We start from the raw sequence: 22,408 nt of genomic DNA, 5'->3' as shown, positions 1-22,408 counted from the left end.
ATTTGTTGTTACCGAGGGGTGTGGATAGTAGAATGACAGCAAGTTCACAGTTCTAAATAAACAGAAAACTTTCCTTGCCTATGTTAACCTGCTCAGCTCACTGAGCTTTTATCATCCCTAAAGGCAAGACAAAAAGACATATTCATGCAAGACGACTTCTGGACTTTATGTAAGAGGGGAAAAAAACCCAACCAATTCAAGGTTATGATTCCCACAAACGCAAACCACGCTAAATATGTCAGCTAAAAAGTAAAGAAAAGAATGCCTAGAAGACAAACTTTGGTGACAGACAAGTAGACCTCTGAGAACTGCCTTGTCTCCACTTGTCTCCATGCCTGCACAGCCTCAAGGGCCCTACTTCTCACACAGAACTTCCAACTCCAGAGCTGGTAGACCTCCCCGCCCAGCCTCCTCCCCTCCACACCCACTCCCAGCTCCCACGTGGCGGGGTGGCACCCGGTATGGCCATTCTTCCTCCCGCTGCTTCTCCTCAGGCCGGACTAGCTGCCCCTCTTAGGTACCACATGTGCAGCTTTATCACTGGGCCTGGCATATTATAGGCAACTGTACGTTTCTGCTGGTGGGTCTGTGTCTCCAACCAGATTCTGAGCTACTGGAGAATGCGGGCACCTAGCACAGTGGCTGGTACATCACAGGGCTGAAAAGGCCTGTCTTAAACGCATGCCTTTAAGGTCCACGATCCTCTTGTCCCACCATCCCTGGGCTGGCAGGTGTCCTGATAAGGGTACTACTCAGCCCCACAGTCATGCTGAAGAGACTGCTGTGACCATCTGCTAACTTTTCTTTCCCTTGGCTCTGCTGCCTTCATACCAAAAACAAGACCATGACCAACCCGGAGAACGCATGTTCTATGCTCCATATTCTCCCTAAATATATTAAACGGATTTTTTTAAAAAAAGAAATTCAAAGATACAATCTTACCAGCTTACATAAAACAGCTTCAAGACCGTAATGCAGGGATCCGCAAACATAAACAGCCACATAGTAAATAATTTAGGTTTTGCAGGCCATAGGGTCTCAGTCACAACTCCCCAGATCTGCCGTTACAGCATGAAAGCAATCACACGCAACAGATAAATGAATGGGCAGCCTGTGTTCCAATAAAACTTTATTTACAAGATCAAATGGCCAATCCACAAGCTGGAGTTTGCAGATACCTATAATAACCCAATGAAACAAACACATATCACAGATATACTCATGTGCAAAACAGCAACGCCAGATGCTGAGGGATGTGCTGCAGTGTCCCAGGCCCACACTATTCTAGAGGACAACCACCCATAAGTAACAATGAAAAACAGGCAGACTTGATGAGTATGGTATAGAAGCACCAAAAACATCCAACAGTAAACCTCTGAGCGCCTGAACTGTTGACCACGACCTTCTTTTCCAACACTCTTCCCTGATCTCTGGGACATCACGTGCTCTGGTTTTCTTCCAACCTCTCTGACCACTATTTCACAGTCGCCTTCACAAACTTGTCTCCACTACCTTGTTCGTTCCTAAAATGCTGTTACTCCTCCGGGTTCTGGCCCACAGCTCTCTTGTCTCTGCCGTCTATAGTCTCCCTTGGCAATTTCATTCATTCCTAAAACCTATAGGCTGAAAACAAATCACATCTACATCTTCTTCCCAGGCATCCACAATGAATTTCCATCTGGATGAACCACAGACACATCAGACTCAACAGTCCAAAACTGAATGAATCATCTTCCCCTAAACAGTTTCCGTGTTCCTACGTCAGAAACCAGCAACACAAGCCTCCTCCTTACCTCCTCCTCCTTTATTCCCTCTGATCTATGCCCTCATCCCTCACAATACATCAGTTCCCAAATTCTGTTTCAATTCCACATTCTAAATTTCTCCGCATCTACCCACTTCTTTTTCTCTCTCTGTCCTTGCCCTCAGTCAGGCAGCCATCATCTCCTGTCTTGATAACAACCTCTGAACGGATCAACCAATATCCCGGTTTGCCTCCCTCCAACCCACTTCCCATGGTAGAGCTAGAGTTACTTTTCTCAAATACCTGGGGCAGATTATTTACCAGCCGTCTTGGCCCAAGCCCACCCTTTTGTACTCTGCTTTATGATGCTGGAGCTAGAAATCTGCAAACCCCATCTTCCAGACTCCCTTGCAACTGGTTTCTTGTTCAATTCTGCCGTTGCAAGCCACTGGCAGATCGGAAGGCAGAGGTGGGGAGAAGGAACTCTCCCGCTTTCCAGCTCCTGTCGGACTTCACAGTAGCAGCTATTCCAGTTCCCCGTGCTTTTAGCACTCTATATACTAGCCGTGGACCCCCCTGGATGGTGGGAGCACCGGCCATGAGGTAAGTCCCTCCCCAGAGGCCCACGCAACTGCTCGGCAGTTGGCCCGTCAGCTGTATGGCGGCCCCTCTGAGTTTCTAGGTTTAGTTAACCACACCCATTCCCTTTTGCTCCTCCCACCCCCAGGGACAGCAGCCGTTTCCTGAAGTTACAAATCTCTGTGTTACCTCTGCTTCCACTAGTTATTCTTTCAGCCCTCAGACACCTTGTGTCTCCAATTCCCTACGTCAGATCACCTGTATCTGAAATATCAGCCTGGTATCTATTTTCTGACTGGATCCTGGCTGATGCAGTACATGGTACCAGGACTAGTTCCCAGGACATCAACCCCAAACGTGGGATTCTGGGACGGAGTTGCTTACCTCTTGGACCTTGAAGGTGATAACCTCGTGCCTCCCAATGCACTCCCTACACAGCCGCCACTGTGATGCTTATAGAGCGTCTGCCATCACCTCATTGGCTCACCAGTGCCATCAGGAAAGTGAAACCCACTACGGCTCTCAGGGTTCTAGAGCCCCTGTTTCTCTCTCTAGCTTCTCCCCTTGCCACTCCTTCCTCCTTCTCATGTTCCAGGCTTCAACCACTCTGAACTCCTTTCCATTTCAGAACCACTCTCCTCCTTCATTCCCTTCACGAAGCTGTCCCCAGCCTTGTATATGGTGTCCCTGATCCTCTCTGCTCATCCAGTTAGCTCCTACTTAGCTTACATGACACCTTCTCCAGGAATTCTTCCCAGATTTGCCTGCAGCCTAACTTCACCCATTAGAGCAGTAATGATACTGCCTGTTAACTCTGTCTTTACTCTGTATTCCCACAGAACCACGAATTCTGGGAAGACAGGTACTATGTTTATCTGGCTCCCAGTTTTAATCCCACATAGCAAGTTTTCAATAATAACTTGTTGGATGAGTGAACAAATCCATAAATAAGAAGGTGTAGATTAATTCCTACAAGGGAGATGTGGGAATGCTTCTTAAAGAAGGTAGGATTTTGCCCTGGGCTGCTAAACCCAATCTCCAGCACTGCAGAAATTTTACAGAAATTATTATCCTTAGTTTCCATGGACTCCCAAAATAAGTAAAAAGAATTATTTTTCTTCTAGGGGTATCCAAATTATCAAGCAGCTCTTGAAAAATAAGCTTCTTGGGAATAAAACATATCTTTGGGATTTATCCACAGGCAAACCACCTGGATAAAGCTACCTTACAAATATAGTGACTGGGACTTCCCTGGTGGTGCAGTGGTTAAGAATCTGCCTGCCAATGCAGGGGACACAGGTTCGAGCCCTGGTGCAGGAAGATCCCACATGCTGTGGAACAACTAAGCCTGTACACCACAACTACTGAGCCTGCGCTCTAGAGCCCGCAAGCCACAACTACTGAAGCCTGTGAGCCTGGAGCCCGTGCTCCACAACAAGAGAAGCCACCGCAATGAGCAGCCTGCACACTGCAATGAACAGTAGCCCCCAATTGCCACAACTAGAGAAAGCCCGCACCCAGCAACGAAAACCTAATGCAGCTAAAAAATAAACAAAGAAATTTATTTTTAAAAAAAAAAGAAATACAGAGATTGAACTCTCCTGGATGTTTATCGACCCATACTTTCCCCTTTGAGAAGGCCTACCTGGTTTCCAACATCTGTTCTAAAGTAAACTGTGTATAAGATCCCAATACACTTTATTGCTTTCCTTTCAAAAACCTCACACACACCAGATTTCAGAACCTGCTTTAAATCAAGTATGTCATAAACCTGAACAGTACTTTCAGAACTCAGTAAATGGAAAGAAAAATGCTTCAATGAGGTAAAGCTCTTTCTATTGATCTCGCTATATAGATTTACTATATATATCGGAAATGTGTTTCCATATTTGGAACTCAGTCTTACCCCCACCCCAAATAGTTTAAATAATAAGAGAAATGGCTAACTTTTCCTAAAGTTTTGTAACTTTATAGTAAAAGTAACAGATCTACATGAATTTTACTTCTCAAAACTTACCTTTCACACTTTAAATTTATTTATGATGAAATAGGTCGAACATTGGCCAAAAGCTTCTAGGTTAATTTCTTGTAATGCTTCTTGGCCATTTAGTAGACTTGTTTCTGCTAAGTAAACATCATAACATTTTGCAGTTCAAAGGTTTTTGTCCTCAGGAATTTGGTTAACCATTTACTTTTTCCCTTGATCTCTTCTTGGTAGCAACAATATACTTTAGCACAGATCAAAGATGGCACACATTTCTTATTATGTTCAGCTAATTATATTAAGACTATTCTTTTTTTTTTTTTTTTTTTTTGCGGTACGCGGGCCTCTCACTGCCGTGGCCTCTCCCGTTGCGGAGCACAGGCTCCGGATGCGCAGGCTCAGCGGCCATGGCTCACGGGCCCAGCCACTCCGCGGCATGTGGGATCTTCCCGGACAGGAGCATGAACCCGTGTCCCCTGCATCGGCAGGCAGACTCTCAACCACTGTGCCACCAGGGAAGCCCAAGACTATTCTTAATATAATTAATAGCATAGTCTTCGTACCACACTTAATAATGTTAAAATTGCACAGCAGCACAAAAGGAGAAATCATTACCTAAAAGCTGTTTAGCTTTTCAAAATAGGAAGCTGTCTCTACTTTCCATCATTACTCTACTCTCTCTTGACTTTGACAATGGGCTAGTGCTGGCCCTGCCCCCTTTCCCCTTGCCTTCCTTCCTCACAGCCAACTCCTTGGTCAACTTACAACTGTCAGCCTAAATGGTCTTGCTACACCTGAAACTCTCAGCTTCATTTCCCTCTGTCCCATCCTGAGAAAGCCACTCAGAACAACAATCCCCAAACCACTTCTCTCGTGAGTTTCAGTTAAATCTTAATTATCTCGTTCTTGGCATCACATAGGGTTTCTTTGCTTCTCTCTTTTCAAAAAAAGGGAAGGGGGAAGGAAAGGAAGGAAAGACATAGCTCTAGAGCTACCAAGACATGAATGAGTGTGAGCACACCCTTCCTGAGAATTAACAACTAAAAAAGTGAAAGTAAAAAAGTTGAGGCCCCAGTTAGGTGGAAGGGCTCACCTGCACGCCAGCTGCAGTTCTGACAACTCTTACTCTTTGACCTCATCGCATTATTTGCCTCTTTGTGCCTGCTTTGGTCTCCTCAACTGTAAAATAATCATGACATTAATACCTGCCTCATGAAGTATCATGAGGATGAAATGAGATCATTTACACAAGCTGTTTAGAACAGCACCCACCATGGCCACTCAATAAGTGTTACCTCTCATAACTTTCTTTGTATCCTAAAAAGGCCAGTCTACTCACACAAATTACAGTGGAAAAAAATCGATAAGAAACAAGAGATATGAGAGAAGAAAAATGGCAAGAAGATGGGCCTAAAGTAGAGAAGCTCTTTAGGTATGATGAAAAAAGACACTGAACGTGGATGTACACAGAATATTAGGTAGGGAAGAAATTAGGCCAAAAGAGAGACACATCTAAAGGTGAAGGAAGCACTGTCATCCAACTAGCTTAGTGGCTTGGCTATAGAGTCTTCAGACCTGAAAGGGCTCCCCTGTCCTGCTAGGCTAGAGTTTTCCACCAGTGCTCCCCCAGTGCCCTGGGGGTCCCACAGAGTCCCCCCAGGAGCCTCCTTGAGGATGGGGAGGGGGAAGCCTCAGCATCACTTCCCACCCATCAACTATTCTAGCTCAAATAGAACAGTTCCACTGTTACCTGTTTTATTTGCTCCCAACTTAAAGACGAGATCCTTTGAATAAAAGTTCTATTTCTAAAGAAAAAAAGGGAAAAATAAAAGCATAAAAGGCCACTAATCTAGTCCAACACTCTCATTTACTGCTTGAGGGCAGCATTCACGGTTTACTCTTTCCTGGTTATATCCCAGATGGGAGCACAGAAACTCAATTAAGGTTGTTGGTCTCAATGAAAACGTTCTTTTCTTTCAACATTCTGAAGATATCACTCTTCTTGCTTGCATGGTTTCTGATGAGCAAGAAGCCACTGTAATTCCTATCCTTGTTCCTCCACAGGCAAGGTGTTCTTTTTCCCCTCTGGCTTCCTTCAGGATTTTCTCTGTCTTTTGTTTTCTGCAGTTTATATAAGACATGCCTTACTGTGTGTGTGTGTGTGTGTGTGTGTGTGTGTGTGTGTGTGTGTGTGTGTGTGTGTGTGTGTGTGTGTGTGTGCGCTGTTGTTGTTGTTTTGGAGGGGTACTGTGATGTAATGGGAAGTATATATTTGGTCTTTGTCCCTGGTTCCTGGCACAGAACTCCTAAAACTCTTGAAATTGCCAGAGTGATAGGAGTAACAGGAGTGTCTTGTTATTCATAAAAAGCCCTTTCCAGCCATACCTGAGTTTATGCTAATAAGGTGACTCCTGTGGACCCTTAGAAGAGAGCTTTAGGATGGCGGCTCTTGCTACAAAGACCAAGCCACGATTAGAGGGTTGGAATTTTCAGCAGCCCTCCTTTCCTGACCTCCAGGGAGGAGAGAGGGGTTAGAGATTGAATCACCAATCACCAGTGATTTAGTCCATCAGGCCTACATAATGAAACCTCCATAAAAAACCTCTAAAAATGAAGTTTTAGAAAACTTCCAGGTTGGTGAACATACAAAGGTGCTAGGAGGGTAGCACACCCGGAGAAGGCATGGAAGCTCTGTGCCCCCACCTCCCCACATACAGCTTGCTCTGTGCATCTCTTCCACCTGAGTTGTATCCTTTATAATAAACTGGTAATAGTAAGCATAGCACTTTTCCTGAGTTCTGTGAGTTGTTTTAGCGAATGATCCAACCTCAGGGGGTTAGGGTCATGGGACCCCAGAATTTGTCGTTGGCTGCGCAGAAATGTGGGTAGCCTTGAGCACCCCATTTGTGGCTGGCATCTGAAGTGGGGACAGACTTGTGGGACTGAGCCCTTAACCAGTAGGGTCTGCACTAACTCCAAGAACTAGTGTCAGAATTGAACTGAATTGCTGGAGACCCAAGTTGGTGTCAGAGAACTGGAGAATTGGTGTGGGAAAAAAACAACAACACATATTTGGTGTGGGGTGTGGGGAGAACCCGCAGGTATTGGGTTGGCCAAAAAGTTCATTCAGATTTTTCTGTAACATCTTATGGAAAAACCCGAACGAACTTTTTGGCCAACCCAATATTTAGCTCAATCTTCCTGGACATGTGGTTTGGTGTCTGTCATTAGTTTTCAGATATTTCTTCTGCTCCTTTCTTTTCTCCTTCTGGCATGGCACGTATGCTATGCCTTTTTATATTGTTCCACAGACTTTGTATGTTCTATTCTTTTTTTAAATTATTTTTTCTCTTTGCATTTAAGTTTGGAAAGTTTCCATCGATCTATCTTCAAGTTCACTGATTCTTTCTTTGTCAGTGTCAAGCCTACTTACAAGTCCGTCAAAGTTACTTTCCATTTTTGTTACTATGTTTTTGATTTCTAGCATTTTCTTGTAATTATTTCTCTGAGTTTCAATCTCTCTGCTTACATTACCCATCTGTTCTTGCATGTTGTCTTTTTCCATTAGAGCCCTTGACATATCCTAATTCATTTAATTTCCTTGTCTGATAGTTCTAACACCTGTGTCATAAGAGAGTCTGTTTTTTGCTTATTATGTTGTCTCTCTAGACTGTGCTCTTTCTTACCTGTTGGCATGCCTTGTAATTTTTTGTTGAATGTGGGGCAGGTTGTGTCAGTCGATAGGAAGTGAGGTAAGTAGGCCTTTAGGGTGATGATTTTTTATTTTTCCATCACAGTGACTATAATGAAAGCAGAGGGTAGCATTATCTTCCACAATAAAGCAATAAATATTCTTGAACTTATTAATCATTATTCCCTGTTCAAACATGTACCTTCTGTTAGGTCTCTGGACTGAGCTAGTTTCTCAGGCTACCACTTGAAGCAACACCATTTAACCACTGTGAAAGGTGGGATCACAATACCAGTCAAGGTTAGAGACAGCACTGATTTATCCACATTACAAACTAGTTGCTTTTCTTATAACCCAACATACAGTTGTGGTAAAAACATTCTCCACAACTAATTCCTTTAAGTAGATGAGACTGGACCAGTATTTTCAGGCCTCTCTAATGTCATTTAGGCCAGTGAATTGAGATGCAGAAAAAATTTAACTTCTTTGCTATTAATCATCACAGACTACCTTGAGAGAAGATAATAGGCTGCATATTTCCAACATAAATGCTTACAATTTAAGTAACTATGACAGGGAAGCCTAAACAATTGAGTTCTTGTGACTTCCTAAGTCCTGTTAAAGAAACAATGGTTTCCCCATCTTCACCAAGCCAGCTGAAGTTTAGCAACAAGTAAGTCCGCACTGAAATGTTCACATCGCAGATTCTTGAATGTTAAGGGTCAAACAATCAAAGATGTGAAGATGATCTTTTGCTTCACTGACTTTTGGCAAAAGGATCATAAACTGACAAAAGAAGTGAGAAGAGCAAGATCAGAGAAAAGCTCTGGCCAGCTTCTTTCAAAGTCACCTCTCAGCTGGAGAGGAAGGAAGGACCAGTGAAGAAAGACATGGAAGGTAACCCCACTGCTGCTCAAAGGAAGATATGCTGATGAAACGCCCAATTTCTTTCCTAGCCATTAGTGTCCTCAATCCTGTTAAGTCATCCTTCCGTTGTGTTACCGATATTAAAACGTGCTCTTAAGAAGGAGCATAAATCCCTGAGGGAAAGATTTCAGCTGTAATTGTATTAGGGGACACAAGCCTAATTATGAATGTGCATGTATCTCTTTACAGAGAATTCTCTAGAACCTTTGCTGAGTCAAGCAAGACCTAAGATACAAACCTAGTTACCAGGCAGATAAAAACTAATCTGTTGTTCTTCTATTAAATCAAGCGGCATAGTACATATAATAACATGAGAGGACTCTTTTGCCAAGAAAAGCATAGGAATGTACCTCAGTATCATCTACCAGACATGAGCCCTACAGGTACCTTTGGAACCAGGTCAAGACACATGCTACTACACTCATATAGCAACCATTTAGCCCATCACCTCTCTCCCTTCTCAAACCTCATGCTGGGTGACTCCTGTTATTGGCTAAGGCCAGCATCACAAACTTAAACAAGATGAAACATCACGTGAATTGACAGCAACACATCCGTAGCAGGAGTGATGTTCACCATGGAAAGAACTATTCACCGAGCATGAAACTAGCTCAAGAAGCTCTTCCAGCATACGAGATTTAAGTAATTAATTAATTCATCAAACATTTATTTAGCCACACATAATATATAAAGCACGGTGCTATGCTCTGGGGTAAAGGACTAGGGAAAGAATACAAAGATAGCTGAGGTGTGGCAATCTGTGGATGAAGGTCTGACTGGATTAAGAGTCACAGACAAACAGCACCTGAAGTCAAACGTACCACTCAGCTCTTAATAAAATCACTAACTGGTGAAAAACGGTTTATTCCTATAGGAAATCCACTCGATTGTTTTCTTCCAGTTTTGTTGAGATATAATCGACATATAGCACTGTGTAAGTTTAAGGTGTACAGCATAACGATTTGACTTATCACAATAAGTTTGGTGAACATCCATCATCTCATGTAGATACAAAATTAAAGAAATAGAAAAAAATGTTTTTTTCTTGTGATGAGAACGCTTAGGTTTTACTCTCAACTTTCATACATAACATACAGAAGCGTTAATTACATTTATCCTGTTGTACATTACATCCCTAGTATTTATTTATCCTATAACTGGAAGCTTGTACCTTTTGACAATTCCACCTCCCCACTCCCCACCTCTGATAACCACAAATCTGATCTCTTTTTCTATGAGTTTGTTTGTTTTTGAAGTCTAATTGGCCTACAGTACCATGTTAGTTCTTGTTACACAACATACTGATTCAATCGTTCTGCACATTTCAAAATGATTACCGCAATATCTAGTTACCTTACAAATACATCACATAGTTACTGACTATATTCTCCACACTGTACATTTCATGCCTGTGACTCATTTATTTTGCAACTGGAAATTTGCACCTCAGTCTCCCTCACCCATTTCTTTCCTCTTCCCACCCCCTCCCTCTGGCAACCACCTGTTTTTTCTCTTTGACTTGAGTTTTTTGTTACCTCCAGCTGAGAGTACCATTTGAGGTGGTCTGGTCAACTAAAATATTTGTGGACAAGAGGAAAAAAGAAGAAAATCAGGGTTAGCTAGCACTCTACCCTCAGACACTGGGGCTACAAGAAGAAGCGTAGCTCTCTGTAAGCACTGAACGGTGAGTGCAGTAATAAGCACACAGCCTGAACCTATAAGCACAATAACCACCCCCTTCCAAGAGCACCGATTCTGACATTCAGGTAGAAACAACTGGGTCCAGGGTCCCAATGAAGTAAGAGTAAAGCCCTGAAACTGTGGTTTTTGCCTCTCTCATTTACCACACAGAGAATCAGTATTAGTAAGGGAAGGCTAGTCACTGCTGAAACAGACCTCAAAATATATTATGGCTCAAACACCTCAGAACTTTGTGCCTGGGAAAGGGGTGAATGAGGTCTTCCTCTTATTCACACTGAAATAGGGATTCAGGCTGCAAGGCTCTGCCATCTTTATCAGGGTCACTCTATTGGCTAGAACTCAGTTACCTGTCGTACGTAAGTGCAAGGGAGCTTGGAAAATGCATTCTTGCTGTGGGCTCAGGAAGAGGGAAATGTGGGTTTTGGTGACTAACCCACAGCCTCGGCCACTGTATTTTATGACTTTTCCCTCCCCTTCCAAGCTTTCCCTTGCTCTCTGTGGATATGCATGGATGCATGTCTGTACGTGTGTGTGTGTGTGTGTGTGTGTGTGTGTGTGTGTATATCACACACACATACATATATAAAACTATGTTTTATACAGTAAACTTTTGATCCCATCTGTATAATAAACGCCAGGGAGCCTCACACAAAGATGGGTGACCCTTTATTTGGAAGGAATGGGAATAACTGGATATTACGACACAGGTGAAGCAGCTCATGAAGAAGCTTTGCTTAGCTTCCTCTGAGAGGCACCTTCAGACAAGGGGGATAAACCCTCCCACGTCCACACTTCCCTTAGGGACCTTATCAAGATCCACGCAAATAATACACTCATGAGGGGCTCATCTCCAAGCTGGCAAAATACTAGTGCAGTACATGATTTCCCCTTATAAAGGGAGCAAAATGCTTGGTATTTCCTTGAGACCCTCAATGATTCCATTTTCTGGCTAAGAATCATCACGCCTTAGGATCAGCACTTTCGTCACCAGCACTGGAAGTTGGCTTTTTTTCTCAGCGCAATCTTTCACAAAGAAAGCATATTTCACTTCAAGTGTGCATTTTACACATGAAACGAGGGGTAGAAACAGTGCTGCCCTGGAATTTGGACAGCGGGCAACTGCTAATCCACCACTCCTAGGTTAGTTACCCCATACCCACCTCCCAAAGCAGTTGACTGAAACACCACGCCTCAGCAAAAGACCAAATCAGCATACGCTATGGACTTCTTGTGATATGGAATCACTGGCTTGCAAATGATCTACTATATACAAATCTACTAGACCATACATTCTGTTGGCAAGGTATATACATGATTAATCTTGTTATTCCCCACAATGCCTTGTCTGTATACCATCACTCGGTAAACATTTGCTGAATGAATACCGTCATTTGAAAAATTTGTCATCTGTAAGTCCTCTGCATGTGTCCACATAAGGGCTGCCAGTCTTGGGGACTCATCCATGACTCATTCTGTGCACAGTCTTGCTAATAGGTGTGAGATAAACGCCTTCCGACTGTGACAGTGACAATGCTGGCAATAAGGTGACAGCACGATCAGCCACAAAACAGAAAGGACTGGGCTGTTTCATGCGGGTGGGTCTACTCAGTCCCCGGAAGTAAGACCCCAGGTCTTAATACGGTTCCCTCAGCCCTATTCCTATCTCCCATCCCTGTTTTAATTTTCTCCAGAGCTCATAACGCCATCTGACATATTTAACTTATTTCTCCCAACGAGAAGCTCTATAAGGACAAGGAATTATGCCCATGTTGTCTAGCACCTAGAAGAGTACCTGGCACACCAGACATATTCAATAAACATTTGTGGAAGGAATGGATGAAATACAGAAGATATTTGGATTCTTTTCTCCAAATCTGAAGATTTTAGCCACAAAAGAAATGATCCCTGCAATACTCCAGCATGGTTAGATTCTTCTGACCTAGTGAGAACATCTCAAAAAGAGATCTCACAGACAACACATTTGTTAGCTCATAAAGCAGGGTTTCTAGAAACCCAAGTTATTATCATGCCATCTTAAAGTCCCCAAATAAACTGAGAATGGACAGAATCTCCCGGAGTGGACACACGTTGGGCAGCCTTTCACCAAACAAGGACCACGTGTGCAGGCCTTGCTCCCTCTCCATTCTAGACACTTGCCCATGGAGCCGGCACCAGCACCTGAAGCATGAAACCAAATAGGAGGATGGGAAATTCCTTCAAACAGCTTCAGAAACCAATTTTCCTGAGTCTCACATGAGCAAAATGATCAGATCCTAGACCCAGCTCTACCCATGGGAAGCAGCCACGATTCACTTAAAGGAAGAAAAAATATGGTTCAAGTTCAAATTCTCAGCTTTCCAAACATGGCCATGACCTGATAAAATAAACTCCTTTAGGTTAAGAAATCACTGAATGTTAATATTAATTTACCAAACTCTTGTTTGAACTTTAAAATCCGCATTATATTTAATTTTTGGTATATGGGAGAACAGTGTCTATCGGGAACGATGATCCTTATTCATTCATTCTTCTGTTGACTCTCAAATAGTAATTAAATAATACTCACAAAGTAATGGTAAAAAGACTACCAGCTTGAAAATGTGTAACACAAATGATATTTTACACACCAAAATGTTTTTATACATTTTACACATCAGAAGTCTTTAGAATTTACATTCTAAAGACATTAGGATCTAACAATTCATAGAAGAAGGGCAAAGTTTCTAAATCCCAAAACTCTCACTGTTGTGGCCTCTCCCATTGCGGAGCACAGGCTCCGGACGCACAGGCTCAACGGCCATGGCTCACGGGCCTAGCCGCTCCGTGGCATGTGAGATCTTCCCAGACGGGGCCCTGCATCGGCAGGCGGACTCTCAACCACTGCGCCACCAGGGAAGCCCAGAAGAGTTGTTCTTATACCCTTAACCATACTTTTCAAATTTTCCACTAAGACCCTATTCAAGTACATTCTGGCCAAAAGGTTTGTGTCAAGTTTTGTTTTTGTTTTGTTTTTTTCTTTTTAAAGTAAGTACTACCCTAGTCAGCCCACCAGCCAGCCAATATGTATTATGTGTTAAATCTAGTGCTAGGCATGGGGAATATGAGACTCAGATGTAAGTTTCACCGTGAGCTACTGGATAGATTCATCAGCAAGTACAAAGGACACACTAGATGACAGCCAAGACTCTTTCTAGCAAATCTGTTTTGTTTTGACTTCAGAACAACTTTAAACAACTATAAGACTTTTCAAGACATCGAGTTAAGTCAGGCAACAATGAAAAAGTGAAATTTCTAACTTAGGGGTTTGGGATTAGCAGATACAAACTGTTATATATAAAATAGATAAACAACAAGGCCCTACTGTATAGCACAGGGAACTATATTCAATAGCCTGTAATAAATCATAATGGAAAAGAATATGAAAAAGAATCTATATATGTATAACTGAATCACTTTGCTGTACAGCAGAAAATCAACTACACTTCAATAAAAAATTTTTTTTAGAAAGTGAAATTTCAAAATACTTTGGTAAGTAGAGAAATCTGTTTTTTTTTTTTTTGGCCCACCACGTGCTTGCAGGATCTCAGTTCCCCGACCAGGGACTGAACCCAGGCCGTGACAGTGAAACCCTGGAATCCTAACCACTAAGCTACTAGGGAACTCCCAGTAGAGAATTCTCCATCACTGGGTTTAATACCTGATGTTCTAAAACTTAAACATTCACGTATCTTATTTCCTGGAGACTTTTTTCCTCTTAATCTCATGTGCAGATCACTTGAGTTCTTTGCTTTTCCATTTTTCTACTTGCTTCTCAAAGCAACAGAGAGAAAAATTACACAAATTATACAAAACTATGCAATAAAAAATTAAACCACATTTTTTAAACCCCAGACCTAAGTCCACAAATGTCATGTTCCACATATCATGGAGCAGAGTCAAACGCACACAAAAGCTCTCCCCCCTCAGTGAAACAGAAACCCAACAAGCCCAATCTCACTCACTAAGGAACATGGCATGGCCACAGTGTCACATACTCTCTGAGAACTCACTCCAACTTGGTGTTGACCCTCAACTAAACAGAGCAGCTTTTCCAGTCCCACTGGTTTCTGGGCTCCAAAGCACCTACATATAGACTCTTCATGCAAAAATGACATCACACACAAAAAACCTGCATTTAACACCAAAACAAAATACCACACATTTGAACATCACATGATCCTAAATTTAAGCAACAGTGACTGCCACTGTATGTTACAAATCACTCAATGCCACTACGTATCTTTTCTTGAAAGAGTTAAAGCACCCCCCAGAGAGAAATGCTGTTCTAATAGGCTATCCCCACTTTTCACACCAGTCCAGCTTCACCTCAAGAGTACAGAACACAACTGCTCCCAACAGTGGCTCACTGAGCTCTGGGGGAACAGGCAAGAGGTCTTCAGAGCTGCAAAAGCACACTGGGAGAGCCTAAAAGAGTTTCCTGTTCCTCGTGGGAATCATCGGTATAATCGATCCCACATCCAAGTGCACTCGTGTAATTCTGAGTTCTCACCAGTAGAGATGTTTAGCCAAGGCAGTCGTCACAGAGTTGTTCCATTCTGGCTCACTTTATGATGGAGATTCTCCCTGAGACTTGGAGTGAGATTTATGGACTCCTCCAAAGTTGCCTGGAATTAGACACACAGCAAGAACAAAAATAATCTGGCCCTCATTTTCACCTCGATAAAATGATTCTCCAGTAAACCTGTTCAGGCCATTAACATCAATTTCCACTTCCTAAGCTTTTCTATTCCTCCTTAAGAGAAAGAAGGGCATTAAGTAAACAAAACCTGAATTTTAAATCTGACTTCAAATTGCCTGGGGCTAATTCATACTTAAGTAAATAAATAAGTGTGGCATAAACTAATAAATATCTCATATATATGTAAAACATGTTTTTATAAAGCATTCACCTACCTTTAACTCAGCCTTTCCGTTAGGACTGCACTTCATGGAAAACTCCACACACACAGCACCTTCCCTCCTAGAACTTCAAGGTCCTTATGAAGGAACAGAACTTTCTAAACAGGAAACCAAAGTGTAGAAAGGCGGGGCCATTTTCCTCAATGACACCAGAACCCAAAATTCCTGACATTCCCCAGCCATACGTTCAAGGCTTGCTACATCATAAACCACATGCTGTGGTTCAGTGAGCATATGGAGACAGGACAGTTCAGTGAACTGAACATGAAATTTAAAAAAAAAATTTGTTTTTGCAATTTGGTCAAAGTGGCAAATAAAGAAAATAAAATTTTGACATGACCCATGGTAGTGCCCATCCCTATGAAACACTACCTTTACTCTAACTTGCACGTATTCTAAAACTATCTTCACAACATCAATGAATGACTTGCTAGAAAAGCCCAGGCACCTGACTTTACAAATCCATAAATCTAAATGCAACTAGTCACCTAGAGCAGATATTTACATCATTTTGCTCTGACATTTAATGTCGAGAAAAATCACAAGCAAGGCTCCAGTGGAAAATGAGTTTGCTCATAAAGAAAAAAACGTATCAGTATTCAAAATCTACTTTCCAACAAAGACATCTGCATTTTACTGAGAGTCCTGAAACTCTGGACAAGTTCTTTGCCTCACTCCCCCCCTGAACCACAAAGTAATGATGAAGCACCTGAACAGTGATGTGAGCTCTGAGCCAAGCTTCCTCTATGAGGACACTTTTCCAGATGGCGCCTGAGGCTGTCGGGTGTTTCTTACTTTGGCAAATACTCAAGGACCTTACGTAAGGCTGATCGCCTCTGGTACATACACTAGCTTCAGAAAGCCGTTTTGAAGGCTTACTTCCTTTTCTTATGATGGAAGCTCTCCTGCGTGGCTGGGAAGTAAGAGTCAATGTTGTTCAGTATCCAAAAGAAGACGCAGTTACTGGGAACGGTAAACAAAGGACAAGTTACTGAGTTCAGCTCAACACAGTGAGACAAAATAAAGATTCCCCCAAGGAGCTGGAACTGCAAAATCCAGTGGTTTTAAGTAGCCATCTTTTAGAGGTTTGTATACTATTCAGTGATGGAAAAATTATTTTATTTATTTATAATTTGATTGAAGTATAGTTGATTTACAATGTTGTTAATTTCTTCTGTACAGAAAAGTGATTCATTTAAACAAATATATATTCTTTTTCATATTCTTTTCCATTATGGTTTATCACAGGATATTGAATATAGTTCTCTGTGCTATGCAGTAGGACCTTGTTGTTTACCCATTTTATATATAATAGTTTGCATCTGCTAATCCCAAACTAGTGATGGAAAAATTGCTGTCCCAGGCTTAAGGCACCATTATCTGAACACTGCAGGATGTTTTCTTGCAGGATTTGATTCAACGAACTACAAGATGAAAAAAAGGTATTTCTAAGCTACATGTTCAAGCAATGAATCGGTACCTGGGTTCAGAAATTAGTGGGAAACGCATGAGCCATTATTTTTTTAATTAATTAATTAATATTTTTGGCTGGGTTGGGTCTTCGTTGCTGTGCGCGGGCTTTCTCTAGTTGCCGTGAGCAGGGGTACTCTTCGTTGCGGTGCGCGGGCTTCTCATTGTCATGGCTTCTCTTACTGCGGAGCACAGGCCCCAGGCGCGCAGGCTTCAGTAGTTGTGGCACGTGGGCTCAGTAGTTGTGGTGCGCGGGCTCTAGAGCTCAGGATCAGTAGTTGTGGCGCACGGGCTTAGTTGCTCCGCGGCTTGTGGGATCTTCCCCGGCCAGGGCTCGAACCCGTGTCCCTTGCATTGGCAGGTGGATTCTTAACCACTGTGCCACCAGGGAAGCCCGCATGAGCCATTATTGAATTCCACGGGCCAAGCAGGCTTTTCGCCAGATGACTGAAATCTTTAAAAGCTGCCATGCTAATGAGTTACTACTGCATTCTGAATTTCCTTACTGTGACCAGAAAAACAACATACTCAGTGCATGGTTTTACATTATATCATGGAGCTATAGCAACCACTCATCCTGCCTCTACATCTGTTTTTCCCTTTTTGACAGCCATTCCGTTGGAGAAAAAGAACTGCTAATTTTGTTTGGTGGCCTCTAAAATGTACACGTCTGGCATTTCGGGCAGTGTTTACAATTTCTAAGCTTTAATTAATCATAAATTTTGGATATCAGTGATTGTTTTACAGGGAAAAAAACTACTGCATAAAAATCTACGTTCAAATTCTGGTTTTGCTATTTATTAGCTTTGAGATTTGGAGCAGATCACACCCACATAATAAAAGAGTTGACAAAAAAGGGAGCTGATTTACAAGGTCACCAGTGATTCCATGTACATGGCAAGAAATGTTAAAAAATGAGCCTAGAGCAGCAGTTTTTTGTTCTTAGGACCCCTTTACATTCTTAGAGATTACTGAAGACTCCAAATTCTAGAAAACAAGAATATACACACATTCCAAGAGCCAACATGTAGCCTCTAGAAAACTCCACTAAACACATAAGAAAATAAAAGAGGTAAACAATGTCTTAGTACCACAATGAAAACTGTTTTGACTTCACAGACCCCTTCAAAGGGTCTTGGGAACCCTCAGGCACCTTCAGATTATACTTTGAGAACCACTGGCCTCGAATATCTTAACATACAGAAAGCAGAGAAGCTGTCAAAGACCACTAGAATCATATCAAGAGGATCCAGGAGTCAGCACCAAGGGACTCCCACTGGCCAAAGACGGGACAATTTTAGTGTCAAGAATAAATGCAATGGATTAAAACACCAATATTTTTTCATTCATGAATTCTTCATGAATCACATACCTCTCTCACTCTCTCTCAATGGCTACCTTTTGAGGACATTACTAATTAGCTGGCTAATGGAGCCAACAACAGTTGACCCTTGAACAACATGGGTTTGAACTGAACCCACTTATATGTGGGTTTCTTTCAGTAGTAAATACTACAGTGCAACACTATCTGCTGTTGGTTGAACCCACCAATGGGGAGGGTCGGACTATAAGTTATATGTAAATTTTCAACTTCATAAAGGATCAGCACCCCTAACCCCCATGTTGTTCAAGGGTCAACCGTAACTACTTTAAAAACTGGTAAATAAAGAGAAAGAATCAGACATATTTCCTGCCTTTCCTATATAAATTTTACCCAGGAGAACCAAGTAGCTGATTAGAAGAAGTTTCTCTTTATTCAAGTATTCCAGTTAATAAATGAAGAAATGATGGAAATGAAGGTTTTGAAACCCCTAATCACCATTAACTGTTCACATCTCTCTCTTTTTCTCTCCTTCTCTGTCTCTCTGTCTCTCTCTCACACTCACACTCACACTCACACACACACACACACACACACACACACACACACACACAGAGAGAGAGAGGGAACTGGTGTTAAATGCCTCCTGATGAGAGTACACACATACTTAGAGTATTCTTGACAAAAACTGGAAATAGAATTGACCCAGCCTCTAGATGTGACTACCAATTCCCAAGAAATGTGGTGGCTAAAGGAATATGTTAAACACAGGAACACTTGACATTTAACTCTGTGGGATGTTATTGGCAAAATCCAGCCAATAGACCAGAAGAAATGGTCTGGTTTGGCAAAAAATAAATTGCAAGGAAAAGATAGTGAAGGGTGAACCTACAGACTAAAAGGTACTGAAGAGGGATGTCAATCAATTGCAATGTCCGGGCCTTATTTGGATCCTGATACAAACAAACAAAAAAAAAAAAAAAAAAGAAAGAAAACAGATAAATCTCAGTCCTGACTAGATATTTCATATTTGATTATATTACAGAAGTTCTTAAAGTATGGTAATATTACAGTATTAAAAGAAAAGAAAGAGTCCTTTTCTTTCAGAGATGTGTATAGAAATACTTACTAGTGAAATAATAGGATGTTAGGGATTTGCTTCAAAATAGTCCAGGGTGTGGGAAAAGAGGTTGGGATCTAAATGAAGAAAGATGGCTATAAATTGACCATTGTTGAAGCTGAGAGAAAGGCACACAGGGTCCATTGTAATGTTCTATTTCTGTATGTTTGAAATTTTCCACTCCAAAAAAACAGAAGTGGCCATGAAAACATCTGCTTGTCTTCTCCAGCGATTCTGTGAGCTGGGAAGGCAGGTCCTCTCTGCCGCCCAGCACTCAGCAGCATGGACCACACAGCAAGTTTTTGAGGCACTCCATGACCCAGGCTGCCAGCTGACCTGTGACGGGGTAGGTTCAGCAAAGAAGCCCTGAATCCGCTGTCTCTGAACCTGAGACATCTTTCCAACAGAGCAGGAAACAACACTGCATTTAGAGTATGATCCTAACCGAGAAACAAAAACTCAACACAGAGAAAGGTGTAAAAACTCTTCACAGATAAAGAACACACATGAAAACAGTAAGTTTAAGGTTTTTGTTGTTGTTGTTTATTCTCCCGGGTATAGGGACTACGAGAATTTGCTTTTCTTTGCATCTATTTCTCTGAATTTCCCCAATTTTCTGCAATTACTGTATTAAATGTGGGAAGACACCTAATAAACTATTTTTAAATCATCTATAATACCAAAACTCTATAGACAGTTCTTTATAAATAGTAAGAATATTTTCTTTGTTATATTTCTGTGAACCTTTCCATGGCTCAGATAAAGGAAGAACATTATAATCATGAAGAAAATATTAAAAACTATCCTTGAGGGATTTTTAATTCAATTATGAAAGCAACAGAAAAACATCCTTTTTATATTTGGGAAAGGGGAGATACTCTTCATTATCTTTTCCTCTATAAAATAAAGGAGAGATGCTATTTTTAAAAAACCCCGTCTGGACAACCTAGCCCAAGAAAATCTCTTGAGATTCTTCTAAAACCTCAGTTTCAGCACTGGAAGCTGGGGACAAACAGGGGTGTCTGGGACCTAATGAAAGACCTTCTTTCCAGATACTGGACAGGTCTGGAGATGTGCATCTATATACATCTATGTACGTGTATATCCCACCACCACCCCTCCCCTCCCCCAACCCACCCCACTCCTTTCCATCAGTTCAGGAAAGAGAAAGGGAAATTTAGTTTAATGCCAAGATTCCACACCTGGTAACACCATATTCTCCAAGGGAAGATGCGTCCCACAAACAAAAACAGATTTTTTTTCTTTTTTAGAGAAAATGTTCCTTTCAGATGAAGATTCTTAAAAAAAAAAAAAACTAGGCAACAGCTTAGAATCCTATGCCTGCTTCAATCATTTCACTTAGAAAATGAAAGAATATGTGTGCCGTATCTATTAATAATTGAACATGAAAAAAGAAAAACATTGGAAATTGGCATCGATAATTGCTATGTTTTCCACACGGGTCTAATTAAACTTGACTTAGACTGCACACTGCCTTTTTTTTTTAACCCTGCCATTAAATAAACAAACAACAACAAGAAAAAGAAGCTGAAACTGGTACTTCTCCTGTGCTTTATATATACTGTGGGAGGCTGTACTCAAATCAAGGGAAAAAGTTAAGATGACTCAACATATCGCATTGTAACCTTGAAGTTAAAGAGTGTGAGACTTCGACTACATTTCCAACGTGAAAATCACCAACCTGACATTTATGAGACTTTGAGTAAGCTGTTTAACCTCTCTGTGCAGCATGGGTTCCTCTTGTACAAAATAAAGAGTGGGAGTGTCATAGGGCTACACTAACTGAGATGAGAAATGGAAAAATTCCTAGGACAGTACCTAACACATACATGCTCTATAAATGCTACCTATTACTGCTATTATAACTTAATACATCTTTTTTCTACTCTATCCTCTCCCTTTTTTCCTTTTTTCATCCAAGAAACAAAAGATTTTACAAACTTCTAATTCTTTAGCCTCATCAGTGAATACCGTAATCTATTTTAAACCTGGACTCTTCTACTTTCCCCAGAGCAGAAACTTTTCGTCTAGGAAAAAAAAAAAAGCAAAAACAAGGATGCAGTTAGATTTCCCTTTAGTTTATGAATGGTAGCAGATTCCCAACTCCCTGAACCTAGAAAAAATCTCTCACAGTTTCTGAGATCCTAGGCAATCCTCAGAATTAGAGACAGTCACTCCCCAATCCCCACCAGATGCCTTTGAACTGGGGATCTAGTTTCCAATTCCACTAAGTCACTCATGGCTCTTTTGAGAAAATAAGTCATTCAGACAATCTATGCCAATAAGAATGATGGGGAGAAATTCACATGATTCTAGAGAAAGGAACACAAGTCTTCAGAATATTCACATGTCATACACAGCTTTTACTCAAAAGAAAATTCTAGGTGCGTTGTACTATCAGGGAGACTCCTGGATATGAAATAGGACATGAAAAAACAAAAACAACCCAAGATCATTATATTCTAGGCTACAAGGAGTCAGAAAGGGGAAATGGAATGAGATTCACACATGCTTTAGGTTCTAAAAACATGGGAACTGGTATGAGAACTGAACGCAAAGTTAATGTCTTGCATTTAAGAGAAGTTGGCAGATAAAGGAGATAAAGAAATCTGAGGTGAGTGCTGTCCAGCGGTACAGTGTACAGTGCTGAGTAAGCGGTAAAAGATTTAGTAGCAATTAATATGAAATAGTCCAGTAATGGCATAGTCAAAGGCCTAGGTATCTCTGTATATATTTGCACCCAAGCTGAAGTGAATGTAATGGGACAAATCTTTTATTCACCAGAATTCTCAGAAAATAGGCAGTATTTATTTGTGCTAGCTGTTAAGGTATAAAGTGAGGACTTGTCCCACAGCTGCCCCTACGTGGATAGAACTTTGATACTCGAGTGA

At 41.5% G+C, this 22,408-nt stretch overlaps 1 protein-coding gene across 6 annotated transcripts in view; it reads right to left on the bottom strand.

Annotated features, from left to right (window-relative positions):
• STXBP6 (syntaxin binding protein 6) overlaps positions 1–22,408 on the bottom strand; it is a 319,768-nt gene that overhangs the window by 223,586 nt on the left and 73,774 nt on the right. Inside the window, exon 1 of one of the 6 annotated variants that reach the window (XM_079912940.1) lies at positions 5,401–5,421. The exons of the other annotated variants lie outside the window; for them this stretch is intronic. The gene's annotated coding sequence lies outside the window, so the exon portion shown is untranslated. Of the gene's footprint in view, positions 1–5,400; positions 5,422–22,408 lie in introns of those variants that run through there. 6 annotated transcript variants of the gene reach the window in all.

Source organism: Stenella coeruleoalba, assembly GCF_951394435.1.
Source record: "Stenella coeruleoalba genome assembly, chromosome: 2".
In the NCBI taxonomy this organism is placed as follows: Eukaryota; Metazoa; Chordata; class Mammalia; order Artiodactyla; family Delphinidae; genus Stenella; species Stenella coeruleoalba.
This window is presented reverse-complemented; position numbering and strand designations above follow the sequence as displayed.